Source organism: Scleropages formosus, chromosome 15, assembly GCF_900964775.1.
Source record: "Scleropages formosus chromosome 15, fSclFor1.1, whole genome shotgun sequence".
NCBI lineage: Eukaryota > Metazoa > Chordata > Actinopteri > Osteoglossiformes > Osteoglossidae > Scleropages > Scleropages formosus.
The window spans coordinates 1,615,259-1,627,413 of NC_041820.1; positions in this window are offsets into that span (position 1 = coordinate 1,615,259).

The window sequence follows — 12,155 nt, forward strand, 5'->3', positions numbered from 1 at the left end:
TTTGCAGACAACTCTGAATCTCTTTCTTTTTTTTAAACTACTACAACTTCTTTCTTTACGTCATTGTTAATCTCTGTATTATTAAATCATTGTTAATCCTTTGTTTTGACACACCGCACTAACACAGCACATTGAAAGATGTCATTGTTTTTACCATTTTACCATCATTGTTTAAGGGTTTCATTTAATATTCAACATTCCGGGATGGTCTTGGATCCCTGCACCTCCTAACAAACACGGTGTTCAAAAGGTCAGGATCAGCACATGACTCAAGTTTTTACACAGCAGCATTCATGTGATGTAATTAATTATTATATTTAATCTCTTCATCACTTCCGATAATGAAAGAGTCAAATACTGTTAGATGACAGTTACTCGGATGAAAACCCACTGCCGATGGCCCGGTGTAGAGCAACAAGCTGATGTAACTACTAGCGAAGGTCGGCACCCTCTGGCCTAAGTGGAAACACGAGAAAGGCACCGGGACGCGATCCACAACAGGGAATCCAAGAATTACAGTGGCGAAATGAATAAATATAAATGTCATGTAACTCTATGAGTCATGAATCCAATCCAAAAGTTGTGAGTCCAAAGATGACAGGACACAACCATTTTTCTGGGCTTGACCACTTGGTCCTGGCTCTGCTGTCTGCCAGGTTTTGATGTCATCCAGTGTTGCCTATCGGAAAAGGGCTACAAAACAAATGGGAGGTAAGACAATGAATAATCTCGGGGTGCCTCTTGTAGCCCAGAGAGACCATCTGGTTTTCCTTTTTTTTAACCAGGGTGGTACATTATCAAAAGTAACCTTATAAAAAATGGACTATTGTGCCTGTTGAGGATTAAGGCATTGGGCCTTCTGGAAATATTCCAGGTTCCTATGGACAGTTAAAAAACAAAAGGGCAAATGGCTCCCTCAAATGAGTGTCTCAGTTCCTTCAAAGCCATATTTTGTTACCTACATCATAATCACATTCAGTAAGGGATTGGTGGTAAGCACATGGAAACTACTGGGGGAGGGCAGGGTACTATGTGTCTGAGAAAATATTCAGAATCAGAATCAGAACGAGCTTTATTGCCAAGTATGTTCACACATGCAAGGAATTTGTCTTGGTGACAGAAACTTCCACAGCACAGACAGAATGACAGTGACAAGACGCAGATGAGAAGATTGAATATGTGAATAAAGGATAAAAAATATATAAAAAATATAAAGTACACAATATACAAAAATAGTCACTAGATACAAATGCAAGGGAATGTGAGTAAGACATATGATGTGATAAATAGATATAATTATAAATATAAATAGCGTTGTGTATTGCACTGGTTTACTCTCTAGGGGGGATTTAGCTGTTCATGAGGTAGATGGCCTGAGGAAAGAAACTTTTCTTGTGCCTGCCTCTCCTGGTGCTCGGTGCTCTGTAGCGCCGGCCAGATGGCAAAGGTTCGAAGAGGAAGTGGCCTGGATGCGAGGGGTCTACAATGATTTTGCTAGCCCTTTTACTGACTCTGGACGAGTACAGCTTTTGGAGAGCTGGGGGGGATGTGCCGATGATTCTTCCAGCAGTCCGAACTATCCGCTGCAGTCTTCTGATGTCTGACTTCGTAGCTGAGCCGAACCAGACAGTTATAGAGGTGCAGAGGACGGACTCGATGACTGCGGAGTAGAATTGCATCAGTACCTCCTGTGGCAGGTTGAACTTCCTCAACTGACGAAGGAAGTACAACCTCTGCTGGGCCTTCTTCACAATGGAGTCTATGTGGGGCTCCCACTTCAGGTCCTGTGAGATGGTGGTGCCCAGGAACCTGAATGACTCCACTGTTGCCACAGTGCTGTTCATGATGGTGAGTGGGGATAATGCTGAGGTGTTTCTCCTGAAGTCTACGATCATCTCCACTGTTTTGAGCGTGTTCAGTTCCAGGTTGTTATGACTGTACCAGGCAGCCAGCTCTTGGACCTCCTGTCTGTAAGCAGACTCGTCACCATCCCGGATGAGGCCGACGAGTGTGGTGTCGTCTGCAAACTTCAGGAGTTTGACAGAGGGGTCTTTCGCGGTGCAGTCGTTGGTGTACAGGGAGAAGAGCAGTGGGGAGAGCACACATCCCTGGGGGGCGCCAGTACTGGTTGTGCGAGTATTGGATGAGAATCTTCCCAGCCTCACTATCTGCTGCCTGTCTGTCAGAAAGTTGGTGATCCACCGACAGATGGAGGTGGGCACAGAGAGTTGGGTTAATTTGGACAGGAGGAGGTGCGGGATGATGGTGTTGAAGGCTGAGCTGAAGTCCACGAACAGGATTCTCGCATAAGTCCCTGGTTTGTCCAGATGTTGCAGGATGTAGTGCAGTCCCATGTTGACTGCATCATCCACAGACCTGTTTGCTCGGTAAGCAAACTGCAGGGGGTCCAGCAAGGGTCCAGTGATGTCCTTCAGGTAGTCCAACACCAGTCTTTCATGTGACTTCATGACCACAGACGTTAAGGCGACAGGTCTGTAGTCATTAAGTCCTGTGATTTTGGGTTTCTTCGGAATGGGGATGATGGTGGAGCGTTTGAAGCAGGAAGGAACTTCGCACATCTCCAGTGATCTGTTGAAGATCTTTGTGAAGATAGGGGCCAACTGGTCAGCACAGGTTTTTAGGCAGGCCGATGAGACACCGTCTGGGCCTGGTGCTTTCCTTGTCTTCTGCTTGACGAAGACCCGATGCACCTCCTCTTCACAGATCAAAGGTGCAGGAGGGGGGGGGAGGTGGGGGTTACTGGAGGTGTTAATTGATGCGTGGGGAGGGGGTCAGAATGGGTGTGGGGTGTGAGACAGGGTTTTTCAAACCTGCAATAAAACTCATTCAAATCGTCGGCCAGCTGTTGAGTTGACACGGTGCTGGGGGATGGTGTCTTGTAATTTGTGATGTCTTTCAGGCCTTTCTACACTGATGCAGGATCGTTGGCTGAAAACTGTTTATTCAGCTTTTCAGAGTAGTTTCTCTTAGCCACTCTGATCTCCTTTGCCAGTATGTTTTTGGCCTGTTTATACAAGACTCCGTCCCCGTTCTTGTAGGCGTCTTCTTTGGCCTGACGAAGCTGTCTGAGTTTTGCAGTGAACCACAGTTTGTCATTGTTGTATGTTAAACGAGTCCTGGTAGGGGTGCACATATCCTCACAGAAACTGATATATGATGTTACAGAGTCTGTGAGCTCATCTAGATCGCTAGCAGCAGCCTCAAAAACACTCCAATCGGTGCACTCGAAGCAGGCTTGTAAGTCCTGCTCTGCTTCCTCAGTCCATCTTTTAACAGGCCTTATTACAGGTTTAGCTGATTTCAGTTTCTGCCTGTAGGTCGGTATAAGATGAACCAGACAGTGATCAGAGAGCCCCAAAGCTGCCCGTGGAACAGAGTGATATGCATCCTTTACTGTGGTGTAGCAGTGGTCCAAAATATTACTGTCTCTGGTGGGACATGTAATATGCTGTCTGTATTTTGGCAGTTCACGGGAGAGATTTGCTTTATTAAAGTCCCCGAGAATGATTATAACAGAGTCCGGGTGTTGTTGCTCTGTGTCAGTGATCTGGTCGCCCAGCTGTTGCAGCGCTGCGTTCACGCACGCTTGCGGTGGAATGTAAACGCTTACGAGGATGAACGAGGAAAACTCCCGCGGCGAGTAGAAAGGCTTCCAGTTGATGAAGAGCGCTTCTAGGTCGGGACAGCACATCTTCTTCAACGCTGTCACATCTGTACACCACCTTTCGTTGATGTAGAAGCATGTCCCACCGCCACGTGATTTCCCCGCTGATTCCGCGTCGCGATCCGCTCTGAACAGCTGGAAGCCCGGCAGATGTAGCGCGCTGTCCGGGATGGCTTCATTCAGCCAGGTTTCCGTGAAACACAGAGCAGCAGAGTTTAAAAAGTCCTTGTTTCTTTGGGACAGGAGGAAAAGTTCGTCCATTTTGTTGGGTAAGGAGCGGAGGTTCGCCAGATGGATACTAGGCAGCGCTGTTCTAAAGCCGCGCTTTCGGAGCTTGACAAGCACGCCGGCTCGCTTTCCGCGCTTGCGCGTCTTGGAGCGCTTGAGCAGCGCCGCTGCACCTCCGACTACAATGTCCAGCAAAACGTCAGAATAATCGAAAACCGGTAAAATATTGGGTGGTGTGTACTGCCGAATGTTCAGCAGTTCTTCCCTGGTAAAACTGATTGTAGGAGTATAACTAAAGACAGGGCAAACTAACAAAAACAGTAAAACAACTGTGGAGCTCCACACTGAGGCGGCCATTCGCGGCGCCATCGTAGCCAGGCAGTTTGTGCTGCTGTCTTTGCTTTTGAAGCATCCACGTCCACTATAAATGTTGTTGGTGGATCAAGATGTTTGAAATCTGGAGTCACAGTGAGATTTCTTTTAACTCCTCAAGTGTAAAAGTGATTCTGGAATCCAGTTAAGTCTCCTTGGTCCTCTCCTTGGATGAGAGACGGTGCATTTACCAATCCAAACGGCATTACAAGATATTCATAGTGGCCAAGGGATACTAAATGCTATTTGCTGTGTGACTGACTTTAGACAAGGCAAAACATCTGTTATATTTTGATCCCTATAGTCAATGCAACATCAGAGGCAAGTACTTGATTTATTGATATGAAGCCAGCGTGCTGAGAGGCAGTCACACAACACTGGATGTGGGACTCTGATGTTGCCGCTAAGCACACCTCCTAGGTTTTGTAACAAACATAAGATCTGTGCTACTGATTTTTTATTCCGAAACACAAATACAACAGGGAATACAGTTACACACGTGATAAATTTAAATAACGTTAGAAAATCAGTTACTATGATTTATGCTTAATCTATTGAATTCACAGCATGTGTTCACCTGTTTTCTATTTTTGCCTCTATATCAGTGGTTAGCTGAGCACCTGTGAGTTATACAGAAAACACCAGGAGTTCTGATGATGTGACCGAAAAGGTCGACAGACAAATGAGTCTTATTGGTGTATATGTGTGTTTCATGGAACATGTGAATGGAGTGGAAAGGTACTTCCACTTACATTTACATTTATTCATTTAGCAGACGTTTTTGTCCAAAGCGACGTACATCTCAGCAAAAGTACAATTTATAGATTACATAAAGAGAAGGAGATGTCATAGCTGTAGACATGAAAGTCAAGCAAACCTAGTTTGTTCCCTACCACTTGCTGCACCGAGGTTCATCGTTCAAGTAGGTGCATAAGACACAGGATAGACAAATCCCGATACCCACACCAATTTTTTTTTTAATTTTTAAAAAAAATTTTTTAAATTAAATATTATAAGATACACAAATGAACAGTACAATACCAGAGTAATGGCTGAATAAATGTTGTATCTGGGGATGTTTCTGGAGTTACAGTGTGTGAACAGTTACACCATAGATGAGCTGGAGAGATCTTGGGCAAAGTGGATCTGAATAAAGTGGGTTTTCAGACCATTCTTGAAAACAGACAGAGTTTCCACAGTTCTGAGTGACAGGGGAAGGTCATTCCACCATAACGGACCCAGAACCGAGAACCTCCGAGCTTTGCCTTTCGTGCGCGGGACCATCAAGCGAGCAGAAGTAGATGAGCGAAGGGGCCTGGCTGGGGTGTACCAGTTGATCAAGTCCCGCAAATAGCCGGGGGCAGTTCCATTGATGCATTTGTACACAGTAACCAGGGTTTTGAATTTGATTCGGGCAGCTATAGGAAGCCAGTGCAGAGAGATGAGTAGAGGAGATACATGGGAGCGCTTTGGCAAATCAAACACAACTCATGCAGCAGCATTCTGTAAAAGCTGCAGAGGTTTGATGGCATTAGCACGAAGGCCACACAGAAGAGAGTTGCGGTGGTCCAGACGGGAAGTCACCATGGTCTGGACAAGTAGTTGGGCGAAGTCAGTAGTGAGATAGGGACGGATCCTACGAATATTATACAGGATGTATCTGCAGGACCAGGTTGTGGCTTCAATATGTTGAGAGAATGACAAACTCGCATCAATCGTTACTCCCAGACTCTTAGCAAAGGAGCTAGACGAAATGAGTGAGTTGTCCAGTTTGATCGAGAGGTCGTGACAGGAGGACAGGCCAGCTGGGAGGTAAAGAATCTCTGTTTTGGAGAGGTTGAGTTGGAGGTGGTGATCATACATCCATGAAGAGATGTCTGACAGGCAGGTAGCAATGTGTGCGGAGATCTCTGATGCACCAGGTGGAAAGGAGAGAAAGAGTTGGGTATCATCAGTATAGCAGTGGTATTTGAATCCATGGGAGGCTATGACTGGACCGAGGGAGGAGGTGTAGATGGAGAAAAGAAGAGGACCCAATACCGAGCCCTGCGGAACACCGGTTGAGAGAGGTAGAGGAGAGGGAGGCAGTTCTAGCAGCTTGGAGAGCATCAGATACTGCCGGAAGGGTGGTCTCAGTGGAGTGACCAACTTTGAAACCAGACTGATAACCATCAAAGAGATGGTTCCGGGCGAGAAAATCAGACAGTTGATCACAGGCTGCCCGCTCAAGGGTTTTGGACAGGAAGGAGAGGAGAGAGACGGGTCTGTAATTTTCAACCAGATTGGGGTCCAGGGAGGATTTTCTTAACAGAGGTGAAATTAGAGCAGTTTTGAAGGCAGCTGGGAAACAGCCAGAGGAGGGTGAGGAGTTGATGATAGAAGAGATGAAGGAGAAGAGTTGCGGGGAAATGTTCTGAAGGAGTGATGATGGGATCAGATCGAGCGAGCAGGTGGTGGCTCTGTGCAAATTCTACTATGTGGTGCAGATAGCAGATTAATAAAAGTTCTTCAGAGAATTAACACCTCTGCTGTTTTTTGTCATTGACTCTCCTGTGGTTAACACACACAAACACACACATGCATCTATAAGGTCTGCAGAATCCCAGAACGATGGTGTCTTTGTGCAAGAGTTGTCTCACCCCGGTCAAAGCAATGACCAACTGCTGTTATAAAGTGTATTAATGAAAAGAAATGAGGTCTGAGGACAATTCCTTCAGCTACCCGAGACAAGCGTGTGGTGAGGTGTTCGATGCTCAGGAGGTCACCAGACGCGATGCACAGCAGACAGTAAGTATTTGACGCAGTGCAGCAGAAAGCTCTTCAGCTCCAGCTCCAGGCAGACAGACCTCAGGTACCCTGTGATCTGGCACAAAGACAGACAAAATGAGGAGGATGTTCCATGAAGGAGCTGTAGACAAGTATTGTAGGAACGCACTGAGGTTAGACAGGTGTGTTTTCTGTGGTGTCACGGCTGGAAAACATGCAAGCTGTCATACGATATTGAAGTTCTACTTCTGCTCCTCCCTTTTTCTCTCTATGTTTCCATTCTATTTTCACATCTCTTCACATGCAGAACACAAACAAATGTGATGCTGAAAAAACATGAAGGATTTTTGGTTGGGGTGTTTCTACGGGGGCAGCTGCATGCAGCTCATGTCAACGGCACACAGGAAAGGGGCTGCAACATCACATCTCCTAGAGGGGCGACTCTCAAGTCTAGCTTCTCCAGACACTACGTGAAAAGGAAGAAAGGCACACACACACACACACACACACACACACACACACACACACACACACACACACACCTCCTTTCTTCAGACATAACTGTTTTCATCACCATCCACATGCAACATGCGGTTGATCTGTATTTGTACCACATGACAGCAGCGTATTATCAGTCATCTAAGGCACTTCACAGTCAACCAACTCACCATCTCATCATCCTCCTCCCTAAAGGGCTTCTCAGTGTTGAAGAACATCTGAGAACTTTTGGTTTCAGAAAACAGTACAGAAAAACTGAGGGAAGTTTCACAGACTGAAAAAAGTACTGTGGCGCGCAGCACCGTGAGTTTGGATGGGGCGAAGAAGGACGCGGAGGCAGCGTTCATCTCAAACGTTTTATTTAAACACCGGCTCGCAGAGAAATAACGCTCTCGGTCCGAGGACCCCGTTTCCTCCAGGACCTGTGGATGTGGGGAGTAATAGAGGCGGCAGCTGGCTTTTGTGGTCACTTTTCTCCGGTTGGGCAGGGAGGGTGTGATGGAGGCCACAGCTCTGGGAAAGAAGCTGTTCCTCAGCTTGTTGGTGCAGGATTTTACTGTCCTGAACCGTTTTCCAGATGGGAGCGGTTCAACCAGGGAGTGACCGGGGTGTGTGGTGTCCCTCATGATACTGCCAGCCTTCTTCGCCACGCTGTGCAGATCAGTTTTGCTACATGCGACCAAAGTCTCTGTTACCGTGCAATTAGAACGGAGATGTACAAGATCTACATATTACATATATGCATTTAGCAGATGCTTTTCTCCAAAGCAACGTACATCTCATAGAAAATATAACGTGTGCATTACCTTGGGAGACATAGCTGCAGATGTGTGGCTCACTTACAGTTAGTTTCCTTCACCATATGTGTAGACGTTCATCACGCAAGTAACTGCATAAAACTTTACCAGAATATCATCAATTCCTAATCACCTTCTTAATTTTTTTTTGAGACGAATATAAACATTTATGTTACATTGAACGAGAGGTTCTGTGAAGGACTGATCTGAGCATGATCATGAACATTTACACCTTACACGAGCTTAAGAGATCTTGGGCGAAGTGAATCCGGAAGAGGTGAGTTTTAAGACACTTTTTAAACGTGGACAAAGTTTCAGCAGTTCTGAGTGAAAGGGGGACATCGTTCCACCACAACGGAGCCAGAACCGAGAACCTCCGTGCTTTACCTTTTGTGCGTCGGACCACCAAGCGGGCAGATGTGGAAGATGTGTAGCAGTCTGGCTGGTGTGTAGCAAATGATCAAGTCCTGTAGATATCTGGGAGCAGTTCTATTGATGCATTTGTAGGCAATAACCAGGGTCTTGAATTTGATCCGGGCAGCTATAGGAAGCCAGTGCAGAGAAACGAGTAGAGGAGATACACGTGAATCCAAAATGAGTGAGTTGTCTAGGTTGATTGAAAGATCATGACAGGAGGGCAGGCCAGCTGGGAGGTGAAGAATCTCTGTTTTGGAGAGGTCCACTTGGAGGTGGTGATGAGACATCCGTGCAGAGATGTTGACAGGCAGGCGGCGATGCGTGCGGAAATGTCTCATGCTCCAGGTGGAAAGGAGAGGAAGAGCTGGGTATCATTAGCGATTATCATCACATCTATCATTTACTACACTCCTCCACTCCTTACAGAGCAACTGGTAGCATAGTGGTTAGCGCTGCAGCTTTTGGACCCAAAGCTTGCAGGTTTGAGTTTTACCTTCAGCTGCACTACCCTTGAGCAACGTACTTACCCTAAATTACTCCAGTGAATAACCCAGCTGTATAAATGGGCAAATAGCTGTAAGTACTTTAAGGCTGTAAGTTACTTTGGAGAAAAGCGTCAGATAAATGAGTAAATGTAACAATTCAAAATAAACACCTTGACCAAATATCCCCTGAAGAGACACTTCAAAAATTCAAATGAGTTGTGCTACTTTTTCCATAATTAAAAAAAAAAAAAAAAAAAAAATTCCACACTTCCACAAATCTTTAAATGTCTGTCAAAATGGTTTAAAATGTATGAACTTCTATCGTTTCCCCAGAACATTTGGGTAGAAATACTAATATTTATAAAACTGTAGCATGTGAAAGAGTACAGGGTTCAGACATGTGAAGTGTGAATAAAAAAAACGGTTCATGGGTGGAGTATCGGCGCACACAGCAGGAACCCACTCTGTCAAGTGCGTAAACTTTTATAGACGTGTTAGAAAAGTCGGAAGTCAGGCTGTTATTCGCCGGTTTACAGTTCCCATATTTGCACATTTTTCTGCTGCTTGACTATTTTCAATTTTTTTTTTTTTTTTTTAACCCAAACTGAGACACCTACTGCCAAGAAAGTTCACATGCATATGCTTTGAACCAGCAACCCACTGGTCCAGTGGCATTAACGATCACACTGGCCAGATGCACATTCGATTATGGCCATGTATTAATGAATTAATGCAATTAATGTTCATATCTGTGCAGCACGGTCCTGCTTGCAGGCTGCACACACAGCAGCACGGTGATGTATGATGTGGTCTGATACTTGAAGAGTGTGTTCTTAACCACATAGGGGAACTGCAGGGGCTCCTAGGTCCTTTAAAAGAGGTCTCTCGGGAGCAGAACTCCATCACTTGGCTTTCAAGAGACCCAACGATGACCCTCGTCCGCATCTTCGTCTTCTTCCTTGGTTCCCTGGCCATGTCAGGTAAACATCTCCGCGGCTACAAACAAACCATGGTAACACACTACATGGTAGTAAACTTGTCATTTCCAGGAGGTGGTGTTATGGTTAGACCCAACATGTTGAACGTCAAGGACCCAGGTTTGAATCCTGCTTCTGCTCTAGCGCTCTTAAGAAATGCATTTACCCTGAATTGCTCCAGTAAAAATGTACCCAGCTGCTTGAACGGGTAAATCACTGTAAATAAATCCATGTAGAAACCTCACATGGTGAGTTGCTGTTGATTGCTCATGCGACGTGTGGCTCCTGCTGTGTCCACAGCCGTGGCGTATCGCTTGGAGCACCACCAGGTGGACATCCTGGAGTTCAGCGGGAACGAGGTGAGTGTCCTGAAAACGAGAAACGATACAGGTAGATGCAGAACGATAAGCTGCAGAGGCTGTGATGAACTGGTACTTTATGAAGCTCAACATCAGACAAATCAGTAAAATGTGTATTTGCTCATCATTAACTTATGAGGGGAGTAGACCGTAGACCGGGGGGTACGGTGGTGCAGCGGGTTTGCCTGGGTCCTGCTCTCTGGTGGGTGTGGGGTTTGAGTCCCGCTCGGGGTGCCGTGCGAGGGACTGGTGTCCCGGGTGCGTCCCCTCCCTCCCTGTGTTGCCGGGTAAGGCTCTGGTTCGCCGCAACCCCACCGGGGACAAGCAGTTTCAGTCAATGTGTGTGTGGAAGTGGACTGACGATTCACTCATCCATTTATAAAAGAGATTTCATTTATAAGCATACTTACCCTGAACTGAGACAGTAAAACTTACCCTGCCATATAAATGGGTAAGTCGAAATTGGCTTGGTGTACAAACCTCCCACCGTAAATCACTTTGGAGAAATAACTGGACAATAAATTAATAGTCGTGTCCCCTGGGGAAGTGATACGGGTGCAAACCCCACCGAGTGACAGATGTGTCCATCCTTCCTCCACGCAGACAGGTAAAGATCTGTGGCGCTTTGAAGAAAAAGTTGACGGACAACTTCCCGGCATCTGCTGGGCCTGCAAGTGGATCGTGAACAAGGTGAAGGAATCTCTCCCCAGGGACAACTCAGAGACGCAGGTACTCGACCTTCTTTTTACACTGTTTTTAATGCCTCGTGTAAGGTGTCGTTTGTACGAGAAACTCCACATGGTGTCCATTTTCTCCTGGGACTTGATCACAATAACCGACCAACAGAAAGCTCACATGCCAGATCAAATCCACATTTCTGCTGCATTTTTGTTTGGTGCCTGATGTTGTATTTTCACTACACCCCAGAATGAAATCAAAAACAAACTCCTGCTTGTGTGTGACAACATTGGATTTCTGAGGTTCTTGTGCAAGGCGTTTTTGAGCAAATCTCTTGATGTTCTGGTGGAAGAGCTGTCCACCACCGACAGCGCAAACACCATCTGCATCAACGTCCAAGCCTGCAGCAAGTAAGAGCCTTTTCTTCACAATGAAACACACCACACAACCATGACGGCCGATTATTATTCACGATTATAAATCATTGCTCAGCTCACACTATACTGAGATTCAAAATTATACTGGGTATATTTTCACTACACTTAAATCAAATGCAAGTACCTTGTTCAAGGGTTCTACAGAAGTTGGTGGTAGTGGGACTCAAACCAACAACCGAACAGCGATGAAATCTGATGCCATAATGTACACAAGCCCTGGAGAAAACTGTTAAATGTAGAAATTAGGGAAAAGAAGAAAAAGTGATTGCCATTAACTATTGACCTTTGTTGTCATAAAGAGCAGAGCGAGAGGAACAGGAAACCGGAGGTTTTAACCAACATCCCGCTTTCTTCTGGTTAAAGGTCCACTGTGGAGGACATTGCGGAGCCCGTGTGGCGCAACAAGATTCAGTAGAGCAGAGTCTCCTGCCCCTTAACAGCACCAACCTGTGTCTC